At 45.3% G+C, this 18,385-nt stretch overlaps 1 long non-coding RNA gene across 1 annotated transcript; it reads right to left on the bottom strand.

The window, feature by feature from the left end:
- Window positions 1-12,519: 12,519 nt before the first annotated feature.
- Window positions 12,520-17,897, bottom strand: LOC146196607 (uncharacterized). The gene is made up of 3 exons (XR_014706130.1): window positions 17,688-17,897; window positions 15,387-15,515; window positions 12,520-15,279 (listed from the first exon to the last, which is right to left on the bottom strand). It is a non-coding gene; the product is annotated as an uncharacterized LOC146196607 (long non-coding RNA).
- Window positions 17,898-18,385: the final 488 nt, after the last annotated feature.

Raw genomic sequence — 18,385 nt, 5'->3', positions numbered from 1 at the left:
GTACCGGCAGGATGCAACTGTTATACACTTTCCTCTGGAGTTATACCGGTAAGCTGCTAGTCATAACGTTTCAGCACCTACCAAATGCGCTCCATCCCAATCTTATTCTCCTAGTTATTTCCCATTCGTAGTCCGGATCTGCAGTTACTACCCGTCCTAAGTAGATATATTCGTCTACCACCCAACGCTTTGCTACCTATATTAAACTGATGTTCCTTTCCCAGGCTATTCAGCATTACCTTTGTCTTCTATATATTAACCTTTAGGCTTACCTTTCTGATTCTCCTGTGTAGATCATTTATCATTAGTTGCAGTTGGTCCCCTGAGGCAATGTCATCAGCTAATCGCAGATTAGTGAGATATTCTTCATCGACCCTGATGTCAATTGCTCCCTTCCAGGTCTTTGAACACACTCTTTAAGCAAGCTGCAAATGACACTGGGGCGATCGTGTCTCATTGCCTAACAACTTTCTTAATTGGAATTTTATCACTTTCTTTATGCAGAACTGTGGTTGCTATGCAGCCACTATAGATATCTTGCAATACGTTCGCATATGGCTCACCTACACCCTGATCTCGCAATGCCTTCATGACCGCTGAGGTTACGGCCGAATCAAATGTTTTCTTATAGTAAATGAATGCTACGATAGTCCTGCTATGTATGTATATATAGTCTTGCTATATAGTCAACCCGCCTCAGCTTTAAAATAAATTGTGAGGGTTTAAACGTGGCTTGAACCTAGTGATAGAGCGAAAGCTATGGTGCAGCGAATTTTTCGCTGCGCACACCTAGATTTAATGTGCCGCCGTTAGAACGTTCGGACGAACCTTCTGTCCTAGCAACTCGCTGCTGTCGTTCGCCTCTACCAACTGCAGAGTTATCCGTCTTCTTCTTCTTTTCATTCTTTATTTTCTTCTTCGTTCCTCCTCCAACTCCTGGCCCAGCTCTCGGTCTATACCACATGACAGTTGCTAGGCAACGGTCACGTGGCATGATACCATGGTGCCACGCCGATGGCTTGAAAACCTAGCGCAGTGTATCTTTCGCTACAAAAGCATCACACTTATGAGGCGCCGAGGTCACTGAAGTGCAGGTCGGTGTTCGCTGCCAGAGCTGCGTTTTCAAGCCCAGGAACGGGATTTTATGTCTGGTGTAAACCGGTGGAAACAAAGGCTCCGGCCAGCGGTACCTGGAACTTCGGCTGCTAATAGGGCGCATCGCTCACAGTGCGCCAGCAATCAGGGAATCCACGTTTGCGTCATGGTTTGCATCATTTTGCCCATTTACGTAGATTGGGAAAACAGTTTGAATCCCATCGACAGAAAAAAAAACCTCTTCAACTTCGAATCGAAGCAACTGAGTAAAAAAGTAAACGCCTTTTTTGCTGCCGGACAAGTGATTAACGCAACGATTGTGCTCCAGCTGTCGTAAGTGTGCCTTTAAACTAACACATTTCTCATTTTAATTACTCAGTTTGGAAACAAATGTGCTGATCACGTAATGCGTAGAAGAAGCCTGATCATAACTATATGGACCCACTGTAAAAGGCTTTCGAGGCGAGCATACCACAATGCTAAGCAGCTTAACGAGCACCCTTCCAGTAAAATTTAAAAAAAAAAAATGATCTGGCAACGTAGGTGTCGCAGCAAGATAGCAAAGACGTTCTGGGGCCAGCCCGGCTACGAGGTCGTTAACAAAAAAATTACTTCCACTCTGTGCCTCGTACAAGGCCAGTGGCGTCCGAGTCTTTAGCCATCGCTGGAAGAATTCTGATGATGGCGATAGCGATGATCGCGTATGTTTTCAAGGGACGCGTCCGCGCAACGCACTTGATGCGCAAGCAAGAATAAAGAAAGGAATTGTATGGCTAAACCAGGCCTATTAGCGTGAGAAGAGCACAAATGGAGGAATTCTATGTGGAATGAAAATAACGTTCACGCCATCTTTAACGGCAGCTGGGAAGCCCCGCAACCAGCGAGAAGTCAACGGTGCGTACAAACATCCAGTATTTTCCCGCTCACTCTTTCAGGCCTTTAAGTTGTTGTCACCAGGCACCCGCAAGAACGCGTGGTCGTCGTTACCATTAGAATAATTCACAACCCCATATATAAATGGGCGACATATACATGACAGAAACTGCCTTGCAACCCGCTATTCTCGTATTACCGTTATTTCTGCCGCTTCTGTCTGACACACAGGCGGTGCTAAAACTGCTGTCACACTTTGATAAAGGTTAAGTATTTTGTTGTTGTTTTTTCAATAACATTGATGTATTAGGTGTGGCTATGATATTATAGATGGTGTAAAGAAGACGAAGAAGAAACAACGCTGCGGCATCGCCATCACCATCGCTTGTCTCCGGCGCCCATCTCTCTCGCGCTGAAGCTGTGCCCTGCGGCTGGTATTCCGATCCTGTTGTGCCCGAATTACTGCCAGCGCTAGACATTCCAATCAACTATTAAATGCACATTTCAATGGGCTGTCTTTTTCTTGTCGCTGTATGGGCAGAAACGCGCAAGAACGGACGCTTGAAGCGGTGAAACGAGCGCGTCAAACACACACGACAGCACAGCTCTAAATTATTGCCTAGGCTAGTTGCTTATATCAGTGAAGACTTCAAAAAGGAGTCGGAGGGCTGATTAATCAAGCTAATCAATGCGCCTCAAAGCCTTTCCAAACGCCAGTTTCGTGCAACTTGCAATAAAACGTCTAGCTGAAGGTTTTCGTGATGCACGTTCGTTGTGTTCGCGTACATGCATACGTGTTCTGCAATGCAGTGCGCAGGCTGTGCTGGTGAGTCGGACGACCTAGCCTGATTAACATCTTCTTTGCTAGTTGGCATTGTTGTTATTGCAGCAATAAACGCGTTTTTTGTCAGCACGTGTTCTTTTTTTGTTCCCAAGAACACGGCCCGCAGTGGTCGGCGCGCGCTCAGTAGAGCACGCAATCACTGGGTGGGGTCGGCGGTTTGGACTGTCAGCCGCGACTAAGCGGGGAAAACGCATTTATCCCACTATTAAAACCCCACATCTGGCGCCCTATACCTAGCGTAAAGGCGCCATTGCAGAAACTAGATGTGGGGTTGTAATAAAGGAATAAATGCATCGCGGCTGACAGTCCAAATCCCCGACCCCACCCAGTGTTCGCGTGCGCGACCGAACGCACGCCGACCACTGCGGGCCGTGCCCTTGGGAACAAAGGAAGAACATGTGCCGACAACAAACAGGCATGTATTGCTGCAATAACAACAATGCCAGCTAGCAAAGAACTTTCTAATGAATCTAGGTCGTCCGGCTCACCAACAAGGTTACGGGCGACTGTTCGCGCACGCTAGGGCAGGGGATAAGCTCCGAGGCCGGACAATGCGAGCAGGCGGGAAAAGTCACGCGAGGCTTCGCCTCGCTAGCGACAGCGGAAGGCCGTGAAGATGCGACCGCTCGTGTCTAGTTCCCGATGCCCAAGACACTTGGCTTTCCCCGCGTGCTAAGGGACGAGGCCTTCCTTGGCACTCGTGCTACCGCGACACTGGCGCCATCTCTCGATAGTTAGTTAACGTTAACTATCCACGCTGGCACCACCTTGTGATAGCTAGGGTAACTACCACTGAGAAAATCCGATCTTAAACGGGACGATGGCAGATCGTTCCCCACAAGGCAAATAGCCTAAAAGCTCATAACATTGTTGAATTCAACACGACACATTAGCATCATGCACTGCCCATGGGAAGGCTACTCAAGAAACCCTAAAAAGCGCAGTGGGCACCAGAAGTACCGAAAAACACAAAGTGAAGAGAAACGCAAACCAAAAGATGTGCTTGCCGTAGGCAAGGGGCACTCAAACTGGGTCTCGCGGAACCGCGGGGTTCCGTGAGCTTCCACAAGACTGCCACGAGGCGTTTTTGTGGGCAACCGCGGCCGAATTGAGCACCGACCCGACTGCAAAAAGAATTAGGCAAAAGTGTAACCGTCATAAGTAACCAAAGCGAAGGCTGAAAGTCAAGCCTGGTAAAGCTTGACTAGACTTGGTTGACCTGATTCGGCTCGTCTTCGGCACCGTTCGGCAGCGTCATTGCGACTTTGGCAAGACGGGCTTCACGTTCTTCCAATGTCTCGGCGGCACGCTTCGTTCGACCTCTTCGTCTCTGTGTGGCAGCCTTTCGGCGAGCTACGTCCACTGCATGATCGTAATCGGCCTGTCGTCTTCGTAACCTCTGAGACGCATACAGTTCACGAAGCGTCTCGCCAGGATCATCCATGACGACTGCTGCCGTTAAATTATCGAGAACTGTTGCGATCCGTTGGCACCGGCTAGTCACATGACTATGCAGAGGGGAGTATGCGGTTACTCGCCGGCGGTGGCTGAGTCACGTCATAACTACCACGTGGTTTCTCATCGGTTCAAAGACAAACATGAGTACATGAGACAAACATGAGTACTTGCGTCCGGCCGCAAGTAAGCGGCCGGACGCAAGTAGGCGGGCCGAGATTTTGGCGGTTGGAAAATGTTTGCCGATATGCTGTCTGCCGATACGTCAACAAATGTTTTGCGCATATGTGTATTTGAGGACACGCTGGCACAGCGAACGACAAAAGGGCCCACGGCACTCAGACAATGCGTAGAGTGCTCGAAGAAACAATACAGTAGACAAAATCTTCGTAGATGTACAGTCGTTAGAAAAAGTGGTATACAAGAGTCCGACGGTGGCGATGCTCGGGAAACCTGCATCAAAACGATACCTAGCGATAGCGACAGGGACAGTGACAGCAACACATGCATGTGGATAAAATGAGGCACTGCGCCTATATTATCTCAATCCCCAATAGATGTGCCTAGATGAAGTTACAATGCAGTTTTCCAGAGGTCCACCCCAGTCTATGTGTTCTGTACCACTTTTGCTCACGACTGTACATTGAACGGCGTCGTGTTATGTGAGGCTAATGGTGACAGTTTTTTCCTCTTGTCGAATTCAGTCGATTTCAAAGCCCAGACACCATGACCTTGCAGCTGAACCAGAAGATCAGCAAGAATATGACGACGAACATGCGGTCGCAGTTATATGCAGAAAATGCAACGTGGAAGCCCGCCCAACGGTGCAACACATGCTATGGAACTGCCCTGTTACCCCCACATCGGAAAAACCACGTCACGTACCACATTCAGTGCTTGGATAACACCGAGCATAACCGAGGTATTTTGCATTCAATTTGCCCCTATAGATCCCACAGGCGGGTTCGTACACGATGATTACAGCGCGGATTTATATGTGCGTTGGTAGCCTACGCTATCGCATCATACTCTTAAAGGCGGAGTTTGTGTATCCCATGATTTTCGGCTGAGTGCATTTATTCATCATTTTCAGAGCTGCAAATAATGTGCCCGTAAGGTTATTTGATGATCGAGTACACGAACATGCGAGGAGGTTGTCATAGAGCGTTTTATGCTTTAAAAAAGAAAATTAATTAAGCTTATACTCGGTCTGCTTTCTTGAAAATGTATGTGCTTTAGCACAGGAGAGATGCCTGAAACAAACCAGCTGAGCGCATTATTAAGGCTAGAGCCTTACAAGGGTATGTTGTGTCAGCAAAACCCGTCCGCAAAATGTGACACCAAAATGTGTTACCAAATGTAACGTCATCACCTGATGATGTCTTATATGTCTTATCGACTCATTGGTCATTAATAATAATAGCATGCCGCTCAAACGCGCTATGCCAGCCTCCGCACAATCCCCAATGCAGTTTCTGCAGGGATCTTAACTTTTTACGCCAGAATGCTACTCAACCGCGTTATGCCAGCCTCCGCAAATTCTCCCAGTGCAGTTTCTGCAGTGACCTGAAAGTGTTTACGGCAGCATGCCACACCAACGTACTATGCAGCCTCCGCGCATTCTCCCGATGCAACTTCTGCAGTGACCTTGCATTTATCGTTTTAAGCCAGCATAGCACTGAAACGTGCTATGCCAGTCTCCGTGCATTTACTAATGCTGTTTCTACAGTGGCCATAAAGGTTTCCACACCAGCATACCACTCAAACGTCCTACGTCAGCCTCCGCATGTTCTCCCAATAGAGTTTCTGCAGAGATCTTTCATTTTTTCACAGCAGCATGCCTCTCAAACGCGCTCTACCAGCCTCCGCACGAACTGACATCGGAGCAGCTGCTTACTCGATTGAGAGCTTCAGCGAAGTAGTGACGCATACCCTCGGTCCTTACATTGATCCTCCTCCTACAGCGACTCTCGAGACCCTACCAATAGTCGCCAGTATTCAAGACCTCGCACAAGCACCCCCTAACCCTTCAGGATATACAATATACATTGATTCAGTACAGGCTATACGCGCCATTCACACGGGTCGCATTCCTGAAGAACTACACGATGATCTACACAGAGCTCTTACCAAACTACGTCCCCACACTGTAACACTGAGGTGGATTCCTGGTCACGCTGGAATCCCAGGCAATGAGGTAGTCCATCGCCTCGCCCGCGAACTTCAGCAGCGGGCGCCTGGGATTCCCTGGCCTTATCAACCCACGTGGGGCGCTACTCTTGACTACAAAAAAGAAATCAACACTATGACAACATCAGAAAAACTCTTCGTACACTTCCTCTTCCTGATAAATCCCTCACTACCACGCAAATACGCATACTTAGACGCATACAACTAAATACAATCCTTACTCCTGCGCGATCATTTCTATATCAAATCATACATTCCCCCACATGCCCAAATCGCTCCGAACATTATGCAAACTTAGAACGCTACATGTTTTCCTGCCCTGTTGCAATAAAGTCATCTCACTTTCCACACCCTCCTCCCCAAACCTGGCGGGCTTGGTTAGCCTCTGACCAGCTGAAGGACCAGTTGGCCTTGGTGACTCTGGCCCAGGACATTCTCGACGCTTAATAGTGCGTTGAATAAATTTTCCTCCTCCTCCTGTCCTGGAGCACGTGGAGAACGCCGAACTAAAAGGGGGGAAAGACACGACAGTGCGCTTACAGCTAACACGTATTAAACTGCGCCGAAACACACACACAAACACGCACATACATGCACAACTTGGTTGGTCGTTATGGTTTTCTGAATCATTTTGCGAAGCTTAGTCTACCCCGGTTATAAGTAGCATCCTTCGCTTTGAACGTCTCTGTTCTATCCGAGCAACAAGATATAGCCAAGTCGCGAAGACCTTTGTTTTCTTCTCTAGTATACAGGCTTATGTGTTCTGTCGAGGAGAAGCGGGGAGGGGGAGGCCAGTGCGCACAGTATTCTGTTTTCCTCTGTCCTCCTTGTTCGCTACACTGCTTTTCCGATAGAGACGAAGTCTCGTCGTAAACTTTGGTTATAGGCGTCATCGCTTCGCTCCCTTCCCCGTCGCCTGACCTCGTGCCCGCTCCAGACCAGACTTTGCGATTGCTCGGTTACGTGCTGAACAACAACAAAGCGTGCGTAACTCCTGCTCCGGAGAACCGATGATTAGGTCCACACGTTCTGGCACAAATTGATTCCAAGCGACCGAGAGGAGGCGGCAGGGATTTGGGTACGAGTGTCGCCGACAGATGACGGGGCGCGAGAAACGGATTTACTTGCCCCCGCACACAATTTATATCGGTGCGCAAGCTTTAGCAGACTCCTCCCCCGTCCTTATTCCGTGTCCTTTACACTGGTTCCCGGTGAAAGCTCCCAGCAAATGTTCGAGGACGGGGAGTTTGTTTTCTTTTTCGTCTCGCGATCTTGCTTTTTTGCTGAGAATACATCCAAAGCTGCTTAAGCGAGGCTTTTGTGCGACGACGGTCGCGCCTGAGTCCGTTTGATTGATGTCTCCGCGACGCAGTGCCGGCGCCCGGTCGTGGCCTAATTAGTGAGAACTGCAGTGCTCGGCTGCAACCAGATTCTTCGGGGAAAGCAATGGCAACAAAAGGCACAAAACTAGATGGCTTTGAAAGGGTTTTCCCTATTAGCCCCGAGAAGTTTGAGTGGCGCCCTCTGGCGGTCAGCCCGACGTGACGTCACGGCAAGGACTGCCTGCGCCGATCGCTCTGGCTTCTCCGGGTTGCCGCGTAGCTTCGAGTCTGCGGCCTCGGTTGTTCTCATAACAAAGCGTTGTGAACAACGCAGGCAGCACCGATCGAGTGTCAGGAAAAAAAAAGTATTTAATAATGATTCCTCTTGCTTTCAAAACACGAAACATGGGCTCGTCGCGGTGAGCGCAAGTCTCGCGACTGCCCGAGCGCTCGCCGCGACGGGCGCAGCTGGTGCCGTCGCCGCGGCAGGAGCCTTTCGTGCGTCGTCCCTTGAAACTGGTGATGTGCGTGGAGTCACTATCTTCATGATTGTATTACGAATGTAATACAACCATGAAGATAGGTCTATATGTCTGCGACGCGATAAATTTGTACCGTTTTGCTGTGGACGTTGCTTAGAGCGCGCATTATGGACTGCACGCTGTGAAATTTGTGCACGGATTTTTATTTAAAAAAGGCTACTGATTAAAACTTTATTAGAATCATCTTACTTGTCGAGCATTTTTGAGAAGCAATTACGCATGATTTGCCAAGAGCAACATACATTTTGATGGCCAGAAATATGAGTTATTAACCGTGTCGTCGTAAACATTTCCGTCATTCCGTTCGCCTCTGCCTATTGCGCCGCAGCCGTGCGCGCATGGGATGTCTTGGGGGCACTGCTAATTTGAAATTTCTTTCCAGTCTCCCTTTCACTGAGGAGCATAAATTCCTATGTGGACAAAGCGTGCGAAACAAGTCGCTGCCTTAGTGAAGCAGAGAAATACTTTCATCAATGATTTTTGCAACCGTTATTAGCTGTTTTTGCTTGAAGATGTCATTCGCGCTAAGCTGAATCCCAGCGTCCTTGAAAAGCTTCTGAACCTTCACGGTAACTCCTAAAAAGAGAAAAGCGCAAACTCGGTAAAAAAAAAAAAAAAAAAAAAAACAGCTGCAGGTGAAACAGGCAAACAGTGTATAAAACTGTATTACATACCTTCAGAACTTCCTGTGCTTTGGTTAGCGCTGTGTGTTGGTCCTTCAGAAAAGAAGAAAAAAAAAAACGACAGAATTATTATGCCATCTAAACCACTCTTTACAATACAGAGATATCACTAAATTTCCGTCACGCATTGAAAACTTTTTTTCGTTTTGTTAAATACTACAAACAGCTTATTAAATCCATATGTGAAGAGGATGAAAAATGGGTCTTGTTTAAACAGGCCAGTCCTTCTCTGTTCTTAGGGTGACATTATGCTTAGAGTGATAAGGTTGAAATGCAGTATTTTCCTGTACATTTGGTGACGTGGCTAGATAAAAGAAAATTCCTCGTGTATCTACGGATGACTTGTGGTTTCATTACTTCATTTTTATGTTGTATCAAGCTCTCCACTCGAATTTACTGCAGTAATATAGAGATTGTTTAAGGTATTAATTGTTTGTTTTGATCAACAGTAGTGCTGAGGAAGCAAAAGCCGATAATTTATCACGATTCTAGCTTACTCGTGTATTTCAGTTTCATGGTCAGAACTAAAGACAATGCGGGATATATAAATGTTTTTCTTTTTGCTGAATGCTTGATAAAAATCATTCACGTCAATGTGAATCATCACAAAGGAATAGTGGCCGCATAGCGTATCCATAGGTAGACATACCGTCTCAATCTATAACTTCCACCTCCTCTTCTAGTTGTGCAGCATCGTCCATGGGAACGGCGCTCGAATTTTCACTACTGTCCCCATTCTTGTGTGTTGTCAAAGCCTCTGCGTGTGCGCAGAACTGGTACGACTTTGCGGGAACGCCTCTTTCACCTGGAATCAGAGTGATTCAGGCTACAACCTCAAAAAACACTGAAACAAGGCCTTAACGAAGTTTGGGCATTACCTCAGAAAAGCGCAGAGCAGCTGCACATCACGTGCACTTTAAAGCCACGCTTGTTGCATAGCACACAAGTCTGAGACGTAGCTAAGGCAGGGCTTCACGGAGCCCGGGGAAAAAAAAAAAAGAAAAACCATTCCCTATCACAACCGTTACCGAAGTGCTGTTTTTAGGGACGCGTTGCATTGAATCTGCTCCCCATGTCTTGGAAATTTGGAAAATATCAGCATTCAAACAAAAAGACCAGCACAGCTGTGCGGACTGTGTCAAATTTCGCGGCATGAATGAACACGAGAACACCACTGCCGTGAGACACATTTTAAACAAAAACTTAAGCAGGGTCACAGTTGATTCAGCTTGGACATTCCGCTACTGAGCAAAATGTCTGAGCACTCACTGACACAAAGATCGAGGGAACGAAAGCTTGAGCAATGGCTGATTTACTTACGCCGCCGCTTCGTCGATCCCGGGAGCGATCGCCTTGCATCGCTAGGACGCACGGGAATGTTGACGGATGGAACAGCGTCTGGCAATAGTTTTGTTCTGGTACACTAATAATTAAAAAAAAAAAGGGCTAGTTGACAAACAGCCCGTAAAAGCGTCGCTACACGTGCGGCTCACCTAGTATCTTGTACACCGGCTACACAGTTTTCCTTTTTGAAGTGCTTACTGCACACTAGTGGCAATGCCGACGGTTGATTCCCCATTCTTAACTTTATCAATCCAATATCCTTCATTTTGAACAACTTTGGGTAAAGTGGAAGCTTACACCGGCTTTCTTCAGTGATTTTCACTGCGCACTGAGCAATAAGTTACCATCATGATTATTCGTGAGCGAAAACGAACGAAAGGAGCCGGCATCGGCCGGGAGGAGCAGCAGCCCGGCTGGCGGAGTCCTTGCCGTGACGTCAGACTGCGGCGATCGCAGCGGCGCCAGTGTTCGCTCTCGGGGCTAATAGGTACTGACAGAGGAAAGCGAAGGCTCGGTATGTTGGCCGTACTTAGCAGCTTCAGACTATATCGGCTTTCCTCTCCACGACATCTGCAGAGGGAAACTTGGAAAGGGTTTCCAGGACGCTTTGTCACAAGAGACTCTCACTTCTATGAATGCACGTGACGTCACGGACACCGTGGTCCGCACGTAGATTCCCCAGTGCACGCCGCGCCGATCATACAGGCGCAGCCTTCCGCCGGTCTCTTGGCCTGTCGTGTCGACCATTGCGACTTCAGCGCCACACATCTTATTGCGGGAGTTATATAAATAAGGCTTAAATGAAGGACCACTACATCTGATTTTTGTTTTCAGTAGAAATACGTGGTTGTTTCCGGCTTGCTGGTGCTTGTTCGGCGGAAATATACTCTTTTTTTGTTGTTGTTGTTGTTGCCGAGTGAATTTGATTTAAAAATGATTTTTTTTTTCCTGGCGTCAATTAAAGGCCATGACCTCAATACTGAAAAGAACCCCGTGAAGACAGTTGAGAAGCAAAAGCGGCCGCAACCCACTGACCGCGAGATTAAACAGAGCCTCGATTTTACGGCACATCGGCGAAAAAAAAAATTAGCTTTGGGTTAGCTCGGTTAAACGTGAATGGAAGCGGAAGCTTATTTTGTCTGCTACATTATTCCCTTATCACGCCCTATCAGTGCAGGGCGCTACGTTATTGGGGACACTTAAGCTCATCCTTTAAAGGCATGACGCGAGAGCGTATGCTACCAACCCACCTATATAGTCCCGCTTTAACCAAGCCATATGGGCGTGCCTACGTGAATGCAAACCCAGTAAACACCAACCCATCTATGAGACGGCTATAAACTGTCTTGCCAAGACAAGCAAGATGCCCGATAGATGTCTCAGTAGACCTCTGAGATTGCTACTAAACGTATATAATATGTCTCGACAAGATATGCAAGACATTGCCAGATGTCTTGATATTTCTTGTAGTGATCTTGTAGCTTAGCTAATGCACCCACTTTTTTAGGCTACAAGACGTCTTGCAAGATATCTCCTAGAAATCTGGAAGACAAATAACTTACTAAACGTAAGTCAGTCTAGCAGATAGCTATAAGGCATCTTGCCCAAGATAAACAAGTCACCTTATAGACATCTGAAGTGGCACCCAAGACAGCTGATAGACATTTAAAAGATGCTTTGACGAGATATGAAAGATGTTTTTATATGTCTTGGTACTTCTTGTAGCTGCCTTCTAGCTCAACTAATGCACCCACTTTTTTAAGCTGCAAGACGTCTTGCAAGTCATCATCTAGAGATCATTAAAATAGATTCTGAATGTCTAAAATGAGCTCTAGAATCTCCTGCAATGCTCTAAATTATTTATTCCCTGCTATTTCTCGCAAAACTGTCTGAAATGCTTATGTATTTGTAGAGGTTTTCAACACCACTGCCAGACAAAAAATATAGTCTCACCAGATGCTACTACAACTAAAGCTGCATTGCCGTCACACACCCACAGTGCTCTTTCACACATTCAGTTATGATGCAAGCTAAACTGAATTGTAAATCATTAATACTCACGCACTACAACTGTTGTCTAGTAATGAGAACTGTATGTTTTTATTACAAAGCGTGCCACATTTCACTGTTAATGGCCATCAGGTGCTGTAACTGCACCCAATGCTAGAAAATGAGATGAGTAAACTACAGAACTCTTTAATTTCCTCAACATTATACATTGCAAATAGGCAACTTAATCTCATGCATGTTAAAAGCAAGGAAAGCCACAAGCAACAGTATGCAAATGAAAAAATGTGGTTCTCTGAAGCCTAATATTGTACTAAGGAAGAAAACACCAGAAAGAGCCAACTCATGAACACATGACACGTAAAGAATGATGCACATTGCCATTCATTCTCACAGACATTAAAACTGCAAACAGTAAGTGAGAACTGTACACATTCTTTGTTACAAAACATGCCACACTGTACGGTGGACAGCCATGGTTGGGTGCTCTTTGGGAGATTCGGCAATAACTACAAAAGGTGCTAGGAAACAAAATGTGAAAATCATATATTTGATTTTTTTTAAACAATGCGCTACGAAGTTACAAGCACAGAAACTAGACACTACAAGTGGTATGAAAATGACAAAATAATAATGCAGTTCTCTCCAAGCTTAAAATGATCTTTTTACAAAAGAATGACAACATCCATACTCCAAACAAGAACAGGAAATGACTAGAAATAAACAGGGATAGGTATGCAAAAGTGTACAAAACTGGTTGAGTGGTCGAACGAACTATCTGCATAATGTTTGTACAAAATAAAACAAAGCAATAAATTCGAATGAAAAAGCTTCAGTATACAGAAAAAGGCGCTTTCACAAAGGACCATCATCACGTGTTGCATTTCATACTATATGTGCATGCATGTCACCAACTGAATGCTGGTCATACATACATCTTGTAGAAACTGCACAAACACTTGAGCAATAGGCACGACATCAATTCCATTAAAAAATCTACACTGCAAAAAAAAAAAGAAGCCAAGACTGCTTCACTGCTGCTGTTCCTATTAGCATGACTAGAATGCACTGAAAAAAAAATGCAATGGCTGCATGCCTGTCATAGTTACATTCTACTATCATAACTAAAAAGTACTAAGGAAAAGGTAGCAGGTAAGGGTCATACATCACTCTACAAGAAACACTAGAAGGCACCATAAGGAAAAAAAAAGGAAGGAGCAAAAGTTTCGCATCCCTGTCATTGTACATACCAACCACTATATTCCATATCAAAAGCTGTTTGCAGCACTACAAAAGATAAGGGCAGCATGAACCAGCCATGATGGCACCAACTGCCCTTACCTTTTGTAGTGCAGCAAACAGCTTGCGAGGAGTACAGAAGACACAGCAAAAAAAAAAAAAAAAAGAGAATAAAATTCAGTGTTGCACACGGTGCTGCTCTTCACATTCTGCTGGTATAAAAAGAAGGAAGTTAACTGCTGAGATAGTTGGTTTTCAGAAATAAAAAAGGTATTTAGCATAACACAGACACACACAAGAAAGAAGACACCACGTGTACTTACTACAACTGTTTATTTAGGGGAAAGCAGTCGATGCATAGCTTTCACTGCTGATGTGCACATGTACAAGGCAACAGGAAAACAGCACCAATCTTATCAAATCGGGTATGAGCAATATCTGTTCAGCCTCAAAGAAAAGCTGAAGTGTCACTGACACAGCTCAAACCTGTTTAATGTATAGATGGTATCCTCTGCTCCCTGAAAGCTTGCTCACCTAAGCCATCACATAAGCTACGAAAGCAAACAGGTCGGCTGTCAGAAGAGACATGGCCAGCATTTCGTAAAGTGCACCACCGTCTATAAAGTTCTACTGTCATGTAGAAAAATCTTATTTTGCACAAGCAGGATTCTGCGTCAATGGCCAACTTAGGGAACATGCAAAAGACATTAACAATGAAGGTGAGCGACTTCTCTTGCACCGTAGGGTTTGCACCAATTGTGAAAACTGTGGGTAACGGCTCATGAAACACTAGAAGCCCTTCATATAAAAAAGCAGGTTACAGCTGTGTCAGCAGCAAATTGGTTTTTCTTATGAGACTGAAGAAAAATTTCTCACGCATAGTTTGACAAAATGGTGCTGTTTCCATGTTGCCTTGTACCCGTGCGCATCACCTGAGTAGGCTATGTATATCGGCTGCTTTCCGCTGAACAGTTGTAAGTGCTGATGGTGTCCTCTGTCTTGTGTGCGACTGTGTTACGCTAAATAGCCTGTTATTATGCATGGAGAAAAGGCATTGAAAAAAAAACAAGGTCTGAATACCACTGCCAACATTCTGGCATGAAAGCATCGTAAAATGAGGGAGCTGGCATGGGTTGTGCATCTGTTATTCTGTACAACCCTAGAGGGCAGAGAAAATTGAAAAAAAAAAAAAAGAAAACTTCCGGGGCTATCAGATCCACTGCAGTCAGTTACAAATTAAGAATGAAGGGGCGAATATCCCTCAAAGGAGGCTTTTCTGCCAATCAGATCGTTCTCAACACTGGTACCACTTCAGCCCTTGTCCACAGCTAACTAGGCTGGGCAGCTTTTTCTTTATCGGTACTGAACACCAGCTGCACTGCCTCTTTTTGTCACCTACTGCCATGAAAGGGGGAATTCCTTTGTGGCTCAATTGATTGGGAGGCTCCTCTCTGTCAATTGTTGGAGGCCTACCTTTGCAAAATTACAAAGCTTCAAACTTGAGTTGTAAATGAGCACAGAAGGTGCCTTGATCCCAGCTGCTTGCTATTGTGGCACTGTTCATGGTGGCTGTGCAGCGCCTTTAGATGTGGACTTGGTCTTTGTCACAAGGCAAACACCAACCACTCTTTTGTGACGTCGGCAAAACTAAGTTTCATTGGTGTTGAAGGCTTTCCATGTCACACCTGCCAGGATTAAAATCAAAAGCACGATTTAGATATATGAGCTCCCAAACAGAAGGAAAAAGTCCCACTGTTGGCAACTCTAAGTTTTTGGCACAGTCAAACCATACCTGTGTATTCAGTCAGTAGCCCGCGACTGCCCAGTGAGATGTCAGTCCAGTGGCCCTCATTGCTAAGTTGTGTTTGCAGCACAGACAGGAAAAGGATAGTTGCTAGGCAGCCGTGGAGGTGGTGGCAACCTGCAAGGTGTTGCAATGCTTTAAAGATTTCTTGTGAAGTTTAATAAAGCAAATCACTGACTACAAAACATAGGATAAGAATTTAACCTCAAAATATGTCACACAAGGTTGAGAGTACTGAGTACACAATAGAAATATGTTTAACCAAGACACGCACTAGCAGCACAAAATAGTGCTGAGTATAATATATGTATATTAATAACTCCTTGACGACCTCGAAGGCTAAAACATTTTCTTGTCTTCACCAACAGACACACCTGAAGAGAACCACCATTTTCCTGATTTATACATTTCTTTTTTTATTGAGAGTCACTTTCTATGCTGGGTAAGGTTCCTGCCTCTGAGTTTACTAAGTGTTTCATTCGACATATGTAGAGAAGAAATAAATCTATGTATCATGTATCTATGTATGGATGCATTACCTATGTATGTATCTATGCATGTATATATGTAGGTACCTACGTATGTATGCATCACCAGGTTTTCCTAGAACAAATGAAGGCAATATTTTAAACAGTGAGCATGCACCCAGAGCAAAAAAAAAAAAAAAAGAATGCATAGCTCACTTGCTTGAGCTGTTGGGTAAGTGTTTTGTTTACATGAAAATTCCCGCAGACACAAAATAACAAGAGCACCAAACACAGACACAACAGCACAATGTGAAAAAGAGCATTAAATTCTAAATTCTAAAGTTAATTCTAAGTTAATTAATTCTAAAGTTAAAGCTCAGCTACTTTGGTCATCTGATGAGAAGAGAGGAGTCGCTGGAGAAAGATTTGATGCTGGAAAAGGTTGAGGGTCGCCGGAGAAGGGGTAGGCAGCGAACGCGATGGTTAGATGGCATCCTCGAGGCACTGCAGAGGAAGTTATGTGATGCTAGGAAGATAGTGAGAGACCGGAAAGCGTGGCGTGACATGGTCCATAGGGTCACGAAGAGTCGGACATGACTGAACTGAACTGAAATTAAATGAAGGTATTTCACCTTTGATGCCAAACACCTTCACTTCGGGAGGAGTCCATATGCTATCAAAAGGTTTGCGTGGAGTCACAGCTTTGTTGTTGAGGACAGCCAGAAGGCATACACTGAACCCATTTATAACATGGCTACATTCTATACGCCTTAAAAGTAAGTTATGATTCAGTACTCTCTTTTCTTTTCCCAGTTCTGGATAGGAAGAGTCTATTGGCCCTGAAGCAAGAAAACAAATGAAATTGATATGTTTTTGTGTATTATAATAGGCTTTTCGTTATATGAGGTCCGTCTGAAAGATTTGCTTTCGATTTCTTTCTGTACCAATTCAACTGAAGCTTAATTTCTTAAAACATTTCCGCGAATAAAAAAAAAAAAAAAACTGAGGACCAAAGCAAATAGAGCACCAGCACATCACACAGCATGCAGTTCAGGAACTTAAAAAGAACTAAATTGTGCTTTCTGACTATATGAAAATGTAAAACCACTTAATCACGGCAATGTAATGGCTGACTATAAACATTTTATGAACTATTAAAATTAAATCACTGCAGAATGTTCGTACGCCGTTCCTATCTCGCTATGTGTTTCAACTTGTGCCTGTGAACAGGCCGAGAGTATTTTGCTAGCAGTTGGGAGAGTCGCTGTGGCCAGAATGCACCTTACCCTCCCCTCTAAGGCGGCTTATTGAGATCGTTCTCTTTCTTTTTCGCAACCGCGGCATAACTTAGCGCGTAAGCTCTGCAGGCTGAGAAACAATGCACGGCTTCCACTCGACGGTGCGTATTTTCTGTATCTTGCTGCAGAGTGAAGGCCACACTAAGCATGCAGACTTTCGTGCTCAGTTGTGTTTCCTGGGAAAGTGTTAGAACCAGCGGCAATCAACGAAAGACGTCGGATCGCCAAGCTCATTTTGAAGAATTACATCGCGAGGTTCCGCCACCAATGGCAGTTCACGAAACGCGGCGAGTAGAATTACAAGCGAAAAACCTTCCTGCATGCACAAAACTATAGATGCGCCATAAAACACCGCCTTTCGTACTGACTAAACGGTCCGCGCGCGCTATCTTGCTCGCCCATACAGCCTGCGCCGGCGGATGCAAACAACGGTCCTTGCAGCATTTTTATCGTAAAAAGAAAACACTCAGTCACTTTACTGCTCCATTAAGTGACTCATTTAGAAGAAACAATTTCTTACTCACCCAGCGAAGCTTGCCTTGCAGCCAGAAGTAGCAGCCGCTGTGCGGGATACATTTTCAACGCGGTCACAAACAAACGGCCTAGTCGTGCAGACACGACTAGACACGACGAAAATTTGAAATGGCCAGCTCCGAGCAGCGCATTGATACAATAACTTTAAAAACAATAGAAATCTGAAATATATTTCATAAAACAAGCTATACAAGTAAAATGTAACTGTTGCTTATGACGTATTTGTTTCAAAACGGTAAATACAACCTGCGTCTCGCGTAATTATTTTGGCGCACTATTTTCTATCTCGCTGTAAAGAGGAGGGGTGCGAAAAGGCCACGGCGCGCGAAGTTTGGGAATGGCGGATCGTGCATAGCTGGCGTTCCGTATTAACATCGGCGCAGCAAATCTTTCCTCTGTGCGAACTACTGGCTTTTATCACACACGGATACATCGCTAGCTTACTTTGTCGTTGTGAACACTCGGAGTTTGGAGTCTTCCGGCGGACTGGACTGCGCCGAGTGAGGTCGAACACAGTACGCGTGTGGCTGTCGGCTGCAGAAATGAAGGTGTCAGCGGCTTTTGTACATTATGTTCAGATACCCATCGCCTAAACAGCATTTCTTGGTGCCATATTGGTCCTGCATGCTGGAAACAGCCCAAATTGCATGCTTAATTCAAAAGCGCAGGCACTTTGGATACAGTATTT

This window comes from Amblyomma maculatum, chromosome 3, assembly GCF_055883805.1.
Source record: "Amblyomma maculatum isolate TAMU_Amacu chromosome 3, ASM5588380v1, whole genome shotgun sequence".
Classification (NCBI taxonomy): domain Eukaryota; kingdom Metazoa; phylum Arthropoda; class Arachnida; order Ixodida; family Ixodidae; genus Amblyomma; species Amblyomma maculatum.
The sequence above is the reverse complement of the archived record's forward strand: the minus strand, read 5'-3'. Positions and strand labels throughout refer to the sequence as shown.